Source organism: Helianthus annuus, chromosome 9 (genome assembly GCF_002127325.2).
Source record: "Helianthus annuus cultivar XRQ/B chromosome 9, HanXRQr2.0-SUNRISE, whole genome shotgun sequence".
Classification (NCBI taxonomy): Eukaryota; Viridiplantae; Streptophyta; class Magnoliopsida; order Asterales; family Asteraceae; genus Helianthus; species Helianthus annuus.
In genome coordinates, this window is record NC_035441.2 from 58,544,740 (window position 1) to 58,560,754 (window position 16,015).

Genomic DNA, 16,015 nt, shown 5'->3' on the forward strand with positions numbered 1-16,015 from the left:
GGTAAGTAGCTCCCATGTTGTAGAGACCGAAAGTCATTTTTGTGTAACCAAATATACCTTTGTCCGTGCGGAAAGTTGTCTTGTCTTCGTCTTCTTCCTTCATTTGTACTTGGTGATAACCTTTGTAACAATCTAGGAAACATTTCCAGCGGATAAATGCTAAGGAATCCACCTTCTTTTCTATCTCTGGGAGAGCGTAACAGTCTTTTAGGCAAGCTTTGTTGAGGTCTTTAAAATCGACGCACATACGCCATCCACCATCATGCTTTTGCACCATTACTGGGTTAGCCACTCAAGTTTGATATCGAACTTCGAGCATTATGCCGGCTTGAAGTAGTTCAGTCACTTGCTCATTCATTGCGTGAGCCTTTTCTGGACCGAGGCTGTGCTTTCTTTGTGGTACTGGCTCTACTGAAGGTCGAACATTCAAACAATGTTCCATCACCTCTCTAGGCATGGCAGTCATGTCCGCTGGGGACCACGCGATGATATCCATATTTTCGAATAGAAGTTCTTTCAATCTTGTGCGGATTGTTGGTGAAACGGCGTGTCCCAGTAAAATGGTTTGTTCAGGGTATTCATTGTTGAGTACCCATGATGCGTGTGTAACGTTATATAATTTTTATATATATTTTAGCCCTTTTTTAACACTTTAGTCAAGTTTTAAATTTATAAAACACGATATTTTACTAACACTAAACACACATATGGGCAAGTGCACCTATCGTGAGCATAGTATAGCGTTGGTAAGATACCGAGGTCGTCCAAGGACATAAGAGCTTTTAGTACCGACTTATCCTCAACGTCTAATCAAATCACGATTTTAGAAAAAGGTTTAAACATGAAAATAAAAACTAAAAATGCTAAAAAAGTAAAAATAAAAATAAAACAGATAGACAAGATGAATCACTTGGATCCGACTCGCCTTTAGTGTAACCTTTGATGTTTTCTGCACTTTTGCACTTTTTAAGAGATTATCTTAGTTATAATAGTAGGCCCCTCTTTTGAAGGTGACGTTACCCTCAACCTAGTAGTTTGAGTAAGCAAGGATACAATCCTAAAGGGTTGGATTATTAAAAGATAATTAATTAAGTTATTAATGCGTAATGTGGTAGGCCCCTCTTTTGAAGGTGATGTTACCCTCGGCTAAGTGGTTTGAGTCAGCAGGAATACAATCCCAAGTAGCTGGGTTAATGTTTTAATAGTAGTTTATATATGAGGGGATCAAGCCATTCGCACCCTCTCCATCCAATCCAATACCAGTGGGTATTGAAGGAGGTCCTAGTAAGCTTGACCCAGGTCCTTGCAGGATCTATACACTGAACAAGGCAAGAACCTTACCAAACCATTCCCTTAACCCCCGACCAGGTAGCCAACATATCTCTATATAGACCGTAGAGATATGAATGGTGTAAATCTTTTATTTTATATACACAGTAAAATAACGCCAAGACACCACGGACAAATGATAAGGAAGTTTCACCTTCAACATAAGAAACTAGTTATTAAAGTCACTAACACAAAACCAAATAAAAAGTGCGAAAAGATTAAAAAGCAAAAGTATTACACTAAATGCTTGTCTTCACCAAGTGATGTAAGAGACTTAGGCAAACATGGCCTTTGATTGTCAAGAACTCTTACTATCAATCTTGGACCCCGAGACTACTACACACACTCTATGATGGATGATGGATGATGGTGGATGTGGGGGTTGTGATGGTGGTGGAGTGTGGGTGAAGTGGGAGAGAGGTGGTTTACCAAGGGATGCCTTTGAAGTGAACCAAGCACCTCTATTTATAGCCTGCACAGAAGCCCGGACACGGCCCCGTGTCCATTGGGCACGGTTCTGTATCCATCCACTTTCTCTTTCTTCATTAAATGCAGTTTGTCTGCATTAGTTGACCACGCCCCCGTGTCCACTGGGCACGGCCCCGTGTGCAGAAGCGTATCTGTACTATCAAGATTTGCTTGGATTCTGCGAATCTTAGAGTTGTCCACGACCGTGTTGAGCTGGGCACGCCCCCGTGTTGGGAAATAGAAGCTTTTACAACTTTGTCTTTTTTGCAGACACTTGGGCTCGCCCCCGTGCCCAACGGGCACGGGGCGTGTTCATCCTTCTGATCTCTTGTTTTTGCTTGGGAAGATGCTGTCGAGGGGTCGGGCATGCCACGTTTATTCCTATTCTTGTACTTATGTTAGATTTAGCTGTATTTTTGCTTCTTTTGTTCATTTCGCTCATTTAATCCTGAAAAATACGAAAGGAAGACAAATGCACACTTTTTCCAACATTAGTACTAAAAAAGGGTTAGTTTTATACCTCATTTGATGTAATTTATATGATGCATTTTACACACATCAAATACCCCCACACTTGAATCTTTGTTTGTCCTCAAGCAAAACTCTTTTTAATGGGCTTACACACCCAAATGGAATGGGTAGAAGAGAAGTTTTGGGCTTGTCTTAAGTGTCAGGATTCCAAGATCTTTATTAGGTTTTATTTTTATGTTATTTACAATCCTATTCATTATGATTTATTTAGAACATTTCATAAGATAAATTATTTATGTGGGCATAACATGCCTCTTTAAAATTTCATTCATATACAAGTTCACATACCTCACGGGAGATCACTCAACACTCGGCCGAATGTGTATTTTTGTAAAACACTCGAGACCGGCATGGAACTTACTTTTACCATATGCTTGCCAAGCAATCAATCCTCCTCCTTTTTAACTATACACCTTTGTAAATATCAAGAGGACTTGGGGAAGGGTTAGGCTTGGGTTAAAGGTAAGTGGTTTTGGGTTAGTGGTTAGTAGAAAAGGGCGAAATGCGTAAAAAGCGTCGGTTTTCGTAAAACTTTTTTGTTTTTGTGACTTCTATTCAAACGAAGCATTTTTCAAACAAAGTTTCTTTTGAGAAACTTGTTTGTTTATTGCTAGACTTAATGTCACATGCAGACCGAGCTTTTTACTAAAATAAAGGGTTTAAAATGAAAAAAGGGTTTTTAATGGGTAAAGGGTGTTTGTTTTGTGGGTTTAGAAATGAAAAGGTTTAGGCTCAAAGGGGTTAACTAGGGGGATTTTGGGTAGGTGGTAAAAAAAAAGTGAAAAATAATGGTGTTGAAAGAAAAAGGGTTAGTCCTAATGCCTCCATCATTTACTTACTTGGGTTTGAGTTGATAAGGACCGGGAATGCATCGTCATGGCAAGTTCTAGAGTCGTAAGAAACCAAGCGGCTATTCACATAAGAAACGAAAGATGAGCATTTAGCTTAAAGATGTGTACTTGTATGCTCATTAAAGGTTCAAAACTTACTTTTTGTGGGAATGAGTTTTTTTATGTGATCAAGTATATATAATCAAATTTTAACTAGATTTATCATGCCGTTTTATAATTTTCTTATGTTGGTTCTTTTTATCACGACGCTATTGGTTGTAAATTCGTAAAAATATAACCTTTTTAGAACTTGTTATTCCCAATTTAAACCAAGACAAGTAAAAAAATGAAAAGTTTTTTTGAAAAAAATTGGGGTGTTTAGCGGGTCCAATAGAGTTTTGTGTAAGGCTTGTAATTAGGACTTGCAAAATTCAAGATTTTAGGATCCCCCCACACTTAAATTACACATTGTCCTCAATGTGTCCCAAAAATAAGTTTTTAGGTTGATTGAATGTGTAAAAGGTGTATTAAAAACAAAAATTTATGTTACTGGGCATCTGGACACGACCCCGTGTCGGATGAGCACGACCTCGTGGTCAGGTTGCCAGTAACGAGAGCTTACAGAAGGTGGACACGGGGGCGTGTCTAGTGAACACGACCCCGTGTTGGGCAAAAATCTGCATAAATTAGACAAACAGCAGGTCTGGGCGGTGGGCACGGGGGCGTGTCGGCTGGGCACGACCCCGTGTGGACAATCTGCAAACATTTAAAACAGGTTTCTGCTTTCGGTTCTGCTGTCCCGGCTTTAGTAGCACTAATGTTTAGTGCTTTAAGCCTCGTAGGTACCTGTTTTACTAATAAATACCACACCAAACAATAACAAACATCCTAATTTACCAAAGTTTCATCATCCACTTCACAACATTAAAAGAAAAGAAATGCAGAAAATTAAAAAGTTTTAAGAGAAGTAAATTGTTCAAAAAATGGCACGCAGGCCATGCAATTGTTCATGAGAGATAAGGGTTAACCTGTTAGACCTTCAACCGTGTGATGCTACCTCCAACTTGTGACATCTCGTATTTTCAATCTTTCCATTTTTGGCAAGTCTACTTGTACTTTCTATTTTTGTAAGTTGTACCTTTATGGTATTTAGTTTTATTCCCAAATTGTACTCGAGACTTGAAATCATAATGAAAGTGCATCATTTTATTCATATTTGTGTTTGAATGCTATGTATTGTCAAAACAATTGATAACATGTTGAAACTATGTTAAACACGTAAAAACAGTGAAATTTCATCTTAATCTCAGCTCTCAAATTCATCATTGCCAAGAGATTACCCTAAACCGTACGAAAATTGGGAATTTATACGTAAATTCGGTAAAAATATCAAAAATTGGGTTAAAATAATTTTTATATTATTTTATTAATATTTTAAATAAGTAAAATAATAATTAAAATTAAATAAATAAATATTTTAAACTGATTTTTTTATGATTTTTGAGTATTTTGGTTAGTTAAACTAACTCGGTTAGTGAAAACCCAGTTAATTCAGCTAACTGGGTTAATTTTATCAAAGGGCAGCACTAACTGAGTTAGAAAACTCAGTTAGTGACTAACCCAGTTAGTCAGATCAATAGTTAATAAAAAAGGGGGTTTGAACCGCGTGGAACCGGAATCGAACTCGTGACCTTGACCTTAACAAACAGCGACTTAACCACTCGGCCGGGCATGCCACATCCGGCATATCTGGATGTCGAATTATATTTAACATGACATTAAATTCGCGAATTTAAATAAAACCGCCAACTGTTCATCTTCTTCTTCGACCTTTGAATGTTTACCGGAAAACCCGACCCTTCGTGGTTCGTAACCGACGTCTACAACTCTATATAAGCCGATTCATAGTTCCTTTCACCCGATCATCCGAAACCGAAACCACCTTCGCCAGAATCCTGCACAACCTCCGACCACCACCTCGCCGCCGGGAACCACCTCGCCGCCGTCTGTCGCCATTGCCGCCGTCTGCCGCCATTGCCGCCACCGCTGACCCCATCCGGTAACCGTTTCGTTCCCGCTTTCTTATTTTATATATATTTACGGTTTCTATAATATTATTATTATTATTATGTTTATTAATATCATTATTATTATTATTATTACTATTACCAATATTATTATTATTAACATTATTATTATTATTATATATTAATATTTCCAGAAATATTATTAAAACAGATTTAGTAATATTTTTAACAGAATTTCTGTTTTCTTTTATGAACAGGATTTTTATAAAATCAGAATTTATTTTTAATTTTTCAGAATTATTATTTAAAATCAGAAATTATTAATATTTAAATAATCCGAATTATTATTTTATTCAGATTCGTTATTTTATTAAATCAGAATTTATACTTTAAAATCAGAATTATTATTTTATCAAATCAGAATTTTTATTTTATTAAATCAGAATTAATATTTTTAAATCAGAATTTAAATTACTATTTAAATCCGAATTATTATCTTTATTTAATCACATTTATTATTTTCAGATTTATTATTTTATTTTATCTAAATCGGAATTATTATAAATAGATTTACTATTTATTTAGATTAGAATTGTTATTTTATATATATATAATCAGATTTATTATTTTAAATCAGAACTATTAATCTATATTATTAATATTAATCAGAATTATTGTTTATATAAAATCCAAAATTTTAGTAATAATATTTATAATATTTTGGCAAAATCAGAAATATTATTTTAATAGTATATAAAAAAAATCAGTATTATTACATTTACTTATTTATAAATAAATTGTCATACATTTCATTAAATACAAAATATGAGACATATGATTGTTATTTTAAAAATGTTAATATTATTTTTATAAAAGCCTTGTTATTTAAATAATCTCCAAATTCCTAATATTTAACAATCCTCAAAATTAATAGGGTAAATCTCTTGTGCACATACTCTTGGGCAATCTCTTGTTTTAATCTTTTCCAAGAAAAACGCAACGCAACCTAAGGTGAGTATACATGACCCATTTTCTATTTTACACTTTTGGGTGCTGTATGCATTTCTATATCAAACACACTATGTTAAACATTTTTGCACCCTCAATCCACATTTCATGTGAATCTATTTGACTCATGTTAATCACGTTATGCTACTGTTAAACATTTATGACTGTGTGTTCATTAACTTTGTAAGCCTCCCCTAACAATGGCAGCGCTGTAGGTTGAGAAACGCCCCTCCCATAATATTATGGGTATTGTTAGGTTTATTCTATGTTACTCATGTTACCACCCTTCTAGGGTTAGGCTATGTTAATTGCGTTAAACTTTGGTTTGAACACATAGATTTCATCGTTACGAGTATAACTGTTAATATGAAATCATATAGTCACGTGGATTTGAGCATGTTAATCTATTTCAAACATATTATACTATTATCAAACTTGTATTCTCGCCAACATGTTTTGTTGACTTTATTTTAAATGCATACTGCAGGATGAGGAAGTCAAGATTTGAAGAAATGAATAGGATGGCCTAGAAACCCACTTTTGAAATAAACTATGTTTAATGTTTGTTATTTCTTTTTATGACAATGTATGAAACTTTGCAATTTTAATAAATGAAATTTTAATTATATTGTCACATTTAGTGTTATGATGTCTTTGAACAGTTTGTACGTCTCATCCCGATGTTTCCGCCATCGGTTGGGGTGTGACACAACTCCTCTCGCTCAATCCATGTCCTCATCTTCATCATAATCATCTCCTCCGTGGCCCGCCATATACTCCCGGATGTTTCCAATATCATCTTGCATGTCGGAGATATTTCTTCCTATCACTCCGACCCGGGCGTATGTGTTGCTGGCCATGTTGTAGGTGTTCCTGGTGCACATAAGATTTTCCTGCAATAAATCATGTAAGCTCTGAAGGTTAGGAAAACCACCTCCTTGAGAGGAGGATTGACCCGGATCACCATGGGGCTGGTAGTGGTACTAGGGAGGAGGACGGATGTGTGGAGCATGTAGGACGAGAGCTTCTTGAGGGTTCCATGCATGCCCTTGAACCGTTTGAAATCTGATCGTCCCGTCATCCGCTTCATTAATTAAGTTCATGGAGCGGCAAATGACCATGTCCACTTTTCCCGACCACGGTCCCTTTTGAAAGGACCTCGACATCCTTGGCACAAAGTGTTTGAAAAGACGGTAGATCCACCCTCTAAACAGGATAGGAGTCAGGGGAGTATCAAGTTGGTTCAAGTGCATGTTACGGAGTAGCAGGTATGGAACATCAAGGTTAACACGGTTGTGAATGCAATGGAGAACTAGCAGATCACACAACCCTACAACACCACCACTGTCGTGTTTCTAGCAGAGGGAGTAGGTGAGGACCCTATGGATGTAGCATAGAGAGGGTCTCTCAACATTGTGCTCTTAGTTCGGCTCGGGTAATAGTTACCCTCCCCGATCTAAGCCCAAGCAGCTTGGCGTTGATTGTCTGGAATCTCGCCGAGACCGCCGGTGTTCTCTTCATCTCCAGCATCCTCTTCCGAGTACAACCCAACAATTGCCCCAAATTGTGCGATTGAGATCGAGTACGTGGTCCCTCCACAACAGAACTCTACCCCCTCATTGTCGAATGGAACTCTACCCCCTCATGAAATGGCATTTTTCCCAGTTAAGGGCGAGGTTAGTTTCCTAACATCGGGATAGCATTCGTTCAAGGTTATCGAGGCATTGGTCGTATGAATCTCCAAAGATAGAAAAGTCATGCATGAAGACTTCCATTGTCTTTTCTATCATGTCATGGAAAATGGCCACATGCAACGTTGAAAGGTGGCAGGGGCATTACATAGACCAAAAGGCATGCGTCGATATGCAAAAGTTCCATAGGCGCATGTGAATGTTGTCTTTACTTGGTCTTCGAGTGCTATCGTTATTTGAAAGTAACCTGAAAAACCATCTAAGAAATAATAAAATTTGTGACCGGATAATCTTTCTAACATTTGATCAATAAAAGGCAAAGAAAAGTGGTCTTTCCTTGTCGCCTCATTTAATCGACAATAATCTATACATACTCTCCATCATGTGACGGTTCTTATTGGTATTAATTCATTTTTCTCGTTAGTTATTACCGTCATACCTCCTTTCTTTGGAACTACTTGGACGGGACTTACCAAAGGACTATCGGAGATTGGGTAAATAAGTCCGGCGTCAAGTAATTTGATGACTTCGTTTTTAACCACTTCTTGGACATTTGGATTTACTCTACGTTGTGGTTGTATTACCGATTTGTAGTCATCATTCATTAAAATTTTGTGCGTGCACATGGAAGGACTTATTCCTTTAATATCCACAAACTTCCAAGCGATCGCGTTTTTGTGTTTTTTCAAAAGTGTAATTAATTTTTCTTTTTCTAAACTAGTTAATTTTGACGAAATAATTACAGGTGATTTACCATCTTTGTCTAGAAAAGCATATCCCAAATTTTGGAAGTTCTTTGAGCTCAAGAGGTGGGTCTTTAGGAGACTCCTTATTTGGTTGCTCAATTATCAAGAACCACAAAGGTTTGTTCTATGGCGACCTCTTCTTTAACAAAGTGGTCACTTTCTTCTGTTGTATCGGGTGGTTCATCTTCATCTTCAATTAGGGGGTAATTATTGCCGAATGGATATTTCATTGAACGCTCAAGATCGACACTTTTTTTAAATGCCCCTAATTGAATAGATAAATTGTTGTACTTCCGATTTTTCAAGTCTTCATGGGTCTTTACAAAAGGTCGTCCCAACACTAGAGGAGCGTCATCAAGGATGACAAAGTCGGTTGGGATTGCCATCTGATTTGTTTGGACCAAGACATTCTCAACTACCCCTATTGATTTTAATATTTTCCGATTAGATAGAAAAATGGGTATTTGAAGTGGAGAAAAATCACTAATACTTAATTTTTCAAAAATGTAGTTTGGCATTATATTAACACAAAGATCTTTATCAATTGTAATATACTAATAAAGGAATTTTGAAAAAAAACATGGAACCGGTGTAATGTTAGTTTCAAATGGATCTTCTTTTATTAGTGCAGTTTGATCATTTGTTAACTTAATGCTTACCGTTTCGTCAATTTTAGTGTTAGTGTTTAACTCTTTTAAAAACTTAGCATGAGTGGGTACTAAACAATGATTTTTGAAAGAAGGTGATGAGATTAATTTCTTTAAAATTAGACTCTTCTTGAATGTTAACATTGTCGGATTCACCTTTTTCGTTGTTTAACTCATGTGTCGGCTTTTCACTTTCTTGTTCTTCCATTTTTACATTTTCAACTATCTCTTCTTTATTACAAGTTAATTCTTCCCTTGCGCCAGATTCTTTTATGCAGCGCTCGATAGTTTTAATGTGTTCTATTATCTTATCGGCTATGTGGGTGATAGAGTAAGGATCTGGATCCTCAAAGCTTGAATTCGGAAGTTCGATCCTTGGTTCCTCATAATACTCATATGAAGTAGATGGTTCACATCATTGTTCCTCATTGTAAGTATATGATGGATAAGGGTCGCAACTTTGTTCTTCATAATACCCATATGAGGTGGGTTGTTCACGCCATAGTTCCTTATAATAAGCATATGAAGGTGAAGGCTCATATATTGGTTCCTCAAAGTATGAGTACGAAGGCTCGTACCTTGGTTCATCAAAATACGAGTATAAGAGAGAAGGTTCATACCTTGGGTCTTCATAGGATGTATACGAAGTGGACAGCTCGTACCTGGGCTCCTCATAGTAGTTGTATGAAGTAGATGGTTCAAAGAGATCACAATATTGTACCGAGTGAGGGTTACCACAAATGGTGCAATAATCTTCCCTATAATCATCCTCCTCATAGGTGCAGTTGTAATCTCCTGAGTATTGATCCATAAGAATCACTCAGCAGACCACAACAGAGTCTTGAGACTAGAAAACAAAAATAAAAACGGAAACAGAGGCTGGACACGGCCCCGTGTTCCGTGAGCACGACCCGTGTTCAGATTCTGTATCTGGGCGTTTTAATAAAAGTGATTGGTTTTGTGCAGCACTGGGTGTGTTCAGTGAGCACGACCCCGTGTTCAGACTCTGTATCTGGGAGTTTTGTAAAAAATGTGCAGCACGGCCCCGTGTTTAGTGAACACGGCCTGTGTTCAATCTACTGTAAATGCAAAAACTAACTAAAATGCAGAAAATGTGCGCGCGTTTTAAAAAGGTTTTGAAAAACTGATTAGGCTGTCGATTTTAAGCTTTCTTAAAATCCTTGTGTCCCCAGCAACGACGCCAAAAACTTGATGCGTGTGTAGCGTTATACAATTTTTATGTATATTTTTAGCCCTTTTTAACACTTTAGCCAAGTTTTAAATTTATAAAACACGATATTTTACTAACACTAAACACACATATGGGCAAGTGCACCCATCGTGAGCGTAGTATAGCGTTGGTAAGATACCGAGGTCATCCAAGGACAGAAGAGCTGTTAGTACCGATTTATCCTCAACGTCTAATCAATTCAAGATTTTAGAAAAAGGTTTAAACATGAAAATAAAAACTAAAAATGCTGAAAAAAATAAAAATAAAAGTAAAACAGATAGACAAGATGAATCACTTGGATCCGACTCGCCTTTAGTGTAACCTTTGATGTTTTCCGCACTTTTGCACTTTTTAAGAGATTATCTTAGTTATAGTAGTAGGCCCCTCTTTTGAAGGTGACGTTACCCTCAACCTAGTAGTTTGAGTAAGCAAGGATACAATCTTAAAGGGTTGGATTATTGAAAGATAATTAATTAAGTTATTAATGCGTAATGTGGTAGGCCCCTCTTTTGAAGGTGACGTTACCCTCGGCTAAGTGGTTTGAGTCAGCAGGGATACAATCCCAAGTAGCCCGGTTAATGTTTTAATAGTAGTTTACATATGAGGGGATCAAGCCATTCGCACCCCCGCCATCCAATACCAGTGGGCATTGAAGGAGGTCCTAGTAAGCTTGACCCAGGTCCTTGCAGGATCTATACACTGAACAAGGCAAGAACCTTACCAAACCATTCCCTTAACCCCCGACCAGGTAGCCAACATATGTCTATATAGACCGTAGAGATATGAATGGTGTAAATCTTTTATTTTATATACACAGTAAAATAACGCCAAGACACCACGGACAAATGATAAGGAAGTTTCTCCTTCAACATAAGAAACTAGTTATTAAAGTCATTAATACAAAACCAAATAAAAAGTGCGAAAAGATTAAAAAGCAAAAGTATTACAGTAAATTCTTGTCTTCACCAAGTGATGTAAGAGACTTAGGCAAACATGGCCTTTGATTGTCAAGAACTCTTACTATCAATCTTGGACCCCGAGACTACTATACACACTCTATGATGGATGATGGATGATGGTGGATGTGGGTGTTGTGATGGTGGTGGAGTGTGGGTGAACTGGGAGAGAGGTGGTTTGCCAAGGGATGTTTTTGTAGTGAACCAAGCACCTCTATTTATAGCCTGCACAGAAGCCCGGACACGGCCCCGTGTCCATTGGGAACGGCCCTGTATCCATCCACTTTCTCTTTCTTCATTAAATGCAGTTTGTCTGCATTAGTTGACCACGCCCCCGTGTCCGCTGGGCACGGCCCCGTGTGCAGAAGCGTACATGTACTATCAAGATTTTCTTGGATTCTGCGAATCTTAGTGTTGACCACGGTCGTGTTGAGCTGGGCACACCCCTATGTTGGGAAATAGAACTTCTACAACTTTGTCTTTTCTGCAGACACTTGGGCACGCCCCCGTGTCCGCCGGGCAAGGGGCGTGTTCAGCCTTCTGATCTCTTGTTTTTTCTTGGGAAGATGCTGTCGAGGGGTCGGGCATGCCACGTTTATTACTTTTTTTGTATTTATGTTAGATTTAGCTGTATTTTTTCTTCTTTTGTTCATTTGCGCTCATTTAATACTGAAAATACAAAAGGAAGACAAAAGCACACTATTTCCAACATTAGTACTAAAAAAGGGTTAGGGGTTGTTTGGTAGCCTCTTAATGACCATTCATATTCTACCTCTTAATGGTTTAAAACCTCTGAATGAATAAGAGGTAACCTCAAGTCTGAATGGTTAAGAGGTAACCTTTGAATGGTAAATCATCACATTTCACATTCTTCTACCTTCTCATTAGTAAAATTCTTAATGGTTCCATTAAGAGGTAGCCTCTTAATGACCACTCAGAGGCTATCAAACAACCCCTTAGTTTTATGCCTCATTTGATGTAATTTATATGTTGCATTTTACACACATCAACCCACTTCTCTGGCTCATTAGGTGGAGATGGCTTTGCAGCCTTTACTGGTGGCTCGTTGTCTACGGACATCACTTCTTTGCTTGAATACAAAATTGCTACTCTGGTTTCTATTTGAAAACCGCAAGCAGTGTGTGGTATAGAGGTAATCATGCTAAACTCCCTTTGTGAACGTCTTCCCAACAGTACATCATGGCAGGATGTAGCTGGCATAACCATGAAATTGACTGTAACGGTGCGTGAGTGCTCCCCATCCGAGAGTGTTACAGGAAAGGAGATCTGACCCAGTGGAAAGACGGATTCATTTCAGAAACCAGTTAAAGGGAAATCGACTGGTTTCAAGCACGCCTTGTCATCTGGGTCTAACTATTTGAAACGCTGTTCGTAAATGATATCCATAGAACTACCCGGATCAATGAACATGTAATCAGTACGATAATGACTGAAGATACCCGTTATGATGACCGGTCGTTCTTCTTCGGGGCCTCCTGGTATGACAAGGAAAATTACTTGTTGTTCCCGCCAGTGTTGATTGTGGTTTCGTTTATTCTTGCGCGACGATCCTCCTTGCACCATGTATGTTTGCTCTGTAGCGTTACTTGGGTTATTATTTTTGCGAATAATCCCTCGGACGTCTCCTACGTTTTGTATCATGTGACTGAGTGTCTTTTGATGTTTTTTGTCCTTGAGCTGGGTGTCCCATTGTTGTAGTGAATGTGGGCCCAACTTTGTACGATTGAATTGCTTCTGAGAATTTTGTGCTTCGGGAGATTCCTGATATCCGGATCTGAGGTGGACAAATTCGTACTTGGTGCTAGCCCGAGAGTACACTCTTGTGTCTTTGGCCGACACAGTTGATGATGAATTGCAACAGGGTGCTCAGGATGTGTTTGTGGTTTGCACCCGAATAACAGGTTCCTGTGCCTGTGTTGTAATTCTATCCGTTGATTTACGAGGTTGTGTAAAATTTACGTTTACGGCATTTTGGAATTTGACAAACCAATAAATCAGAGTTTCCTCCGGAGGTAGATCTGGACTACTCTCAGTTCCGAGTTATTCTGAGGTAACAGGACTGTGCACCTCATGATGAATATCATCGTTGCTAAGCGATTTCCCCGCGATTCCGTCGATATGAGAAGAATGAGCCGAAGTGCCACTGTTCTCAGATCGAGGACTTGGTGAGTAATTTTTCAGAGCTTCTGCCATTGAAAATAGATGAGAAGAAATGAATCGATCGAGAAGATGAAAATGAAAATGAAAATGAAAATAGAAGAATCGGTGGGCGCCAATGAAGAAACAGCGATCTAATTGGACCGGAGTCAATCAGATCGGGGGTTTTATCTCTGCATAAAAGGGTTAATCTCGTCGATTCGGTGGTTAGCTAGCTTCCTTCTTCGGTGATCACTACAAAACAGAAAGCCGTTAGACTCACCACGGGGAGAATGGGGGTTCCCTCCGTGACCACCCTCCGGCGTGAGAATAAGTAAAGTGATCTCGAGGAAGAAGATGTAGTAAAAGTGAGAGTAGGTAAAAAGTAACTTGTGAGATCATACCTGAAGCATCTTATTTATAACCCGATTTTGGCGGGAAAATGGTGTAACGGAGACAGTAACGGAAAGCACTTTTCCGTTGGCAGTTATTTCTTCTTTTCGTCAATTGTTAACTTCACGTCCATGCACACGGATCGTGGGTCTGATCGACGGTTGGGGATTTGCCACGTGGAAAGTGGTTTTATGTAGATCTTCCTTTAAGTTAGTGCTATCATCGTGATTTAGATGAATGCTCCGGATCATGCCACGTCATATTCGGTTATAACTGAATGAAGCCATGCACGATGAGCATTTAAATCTTCTAGAAGATCTACAGCTGTGAACCATTGCATTTATGCCACGTGTCCATTCTGTTGCAACAGAAAATATTCCTTTGTTCAAGTCTTGATTTCATGCGCGCGTTGAACTATTCCCCCTTTAATAAAAGTGGAAACCAACAGGGGAGGCTTATTGGTCAATGAGGATCGTATAGAGTGTCCACCAGGGGAATTGTATCAGGCAATGAGCACCTTATAGGAGTTGAATACGGGTCTCCTTGCCCTATACGACTCATATGGTATTAATTTTTAAAAAAATATTGTGAGGTAATTAACGGTTTTTATGTTATAAAACACTCTAATTAATATTTTTTATAAAAAAATGTTGCGTACACTATATTTCACAGATGTTACACCTTTGGCAAATTAACAAATTCTTTTTCGTGGAGTTCTATTACTACCTAGTAACGCCCTACCCTATGTAATACGAGACATGTACATTGTCACCCATTCCATAACTTCAATACTTCGGTGTATATTTCAAAGTCCATTTCGTATCGGCATCGGGCAATCATCCGTTAACTTAGCCTTAATGAAATGGACACCTTCAACATAAGCGATCGTTAAAATGGAATGGTTCGGGTAAACCTCCGGACCATCGAACAACGGGAAGTAAGTTGACAAACACCATTGCTTAAATACGTTAAAATACGCTAAAAATACGCTAAAAATACGTTAAAATAAGCTAAAATACGTCAAACTACCAGGGTGTTTCAGTAAATTCAGGGGTTTTTAGGGCTTTCTTCAATTTCCAACATTCAGGGATTTCTTCAAAGGGTAGCGCAGATCTAGCCTACCCTTACTCTCACCAAGGCTCTTTGGCAAATGTTTTTCAAAGGGTAGAGCAGATCTTGCCAATCGTTACTCTCACAAAAAAATATGAACTTTTTAATAATAATTTGTCACACCCCGACCACGTAAAACAACAAAACGTGGCGGAAACGTCGGGGAGTGTTGTAACAGAATCATTGTTTCACAACCATGGATTAAACAAATTTCGTTTTATTGAATTAAATGAGTTGCAATGTCTTAACAATAAAGAAACATAACAAAAATTAACTAGTCTTGCATCTTTTAATGTCACTAAGGTCTCGTCCAATCCTATGTGAGCATGCATCAATATCATCATCAAATATCATCAACTATTGTACCTGAAACACATGTGAAAATACGTCAGCATAAAAATGCCGGCGAGTACATAGGTTTTATGAAAAATAGGATCCATGACTTAGGTTTAAGAAAATGTTTAACCAAAAACATGTCATGAATCTAGTTTAAGTGTTTGCTTTTATAAAACGTTTGAAAATCGATGATAGATATGTATAGTTAAAAGAATGATGTAAGGTTAAATGAATAACCAAGTAAAAATGAGTTTGTATAAAACAAACTGTTTTGTAAAACAATGTCTTGTGAAAAATATGTTATTTGTGTAAAAATGTATAAATCCAAATGAATGATTTAAATAACACTACGCCATGTAATATAATACAAGCACTTATATATAGGAAGTACCAGCGGCGTATCCACCATGCTTGTATCACATTACACACGTCTCGTTACTCAAATCACTTACCCACATAAACCACCAATGTAAATTGCCCATGTCTAAACCGTTGTCAAATGTCAATCAAGTATTGTGTAACAACCAAACCGTAGGTAAGAATGCACAAACAATG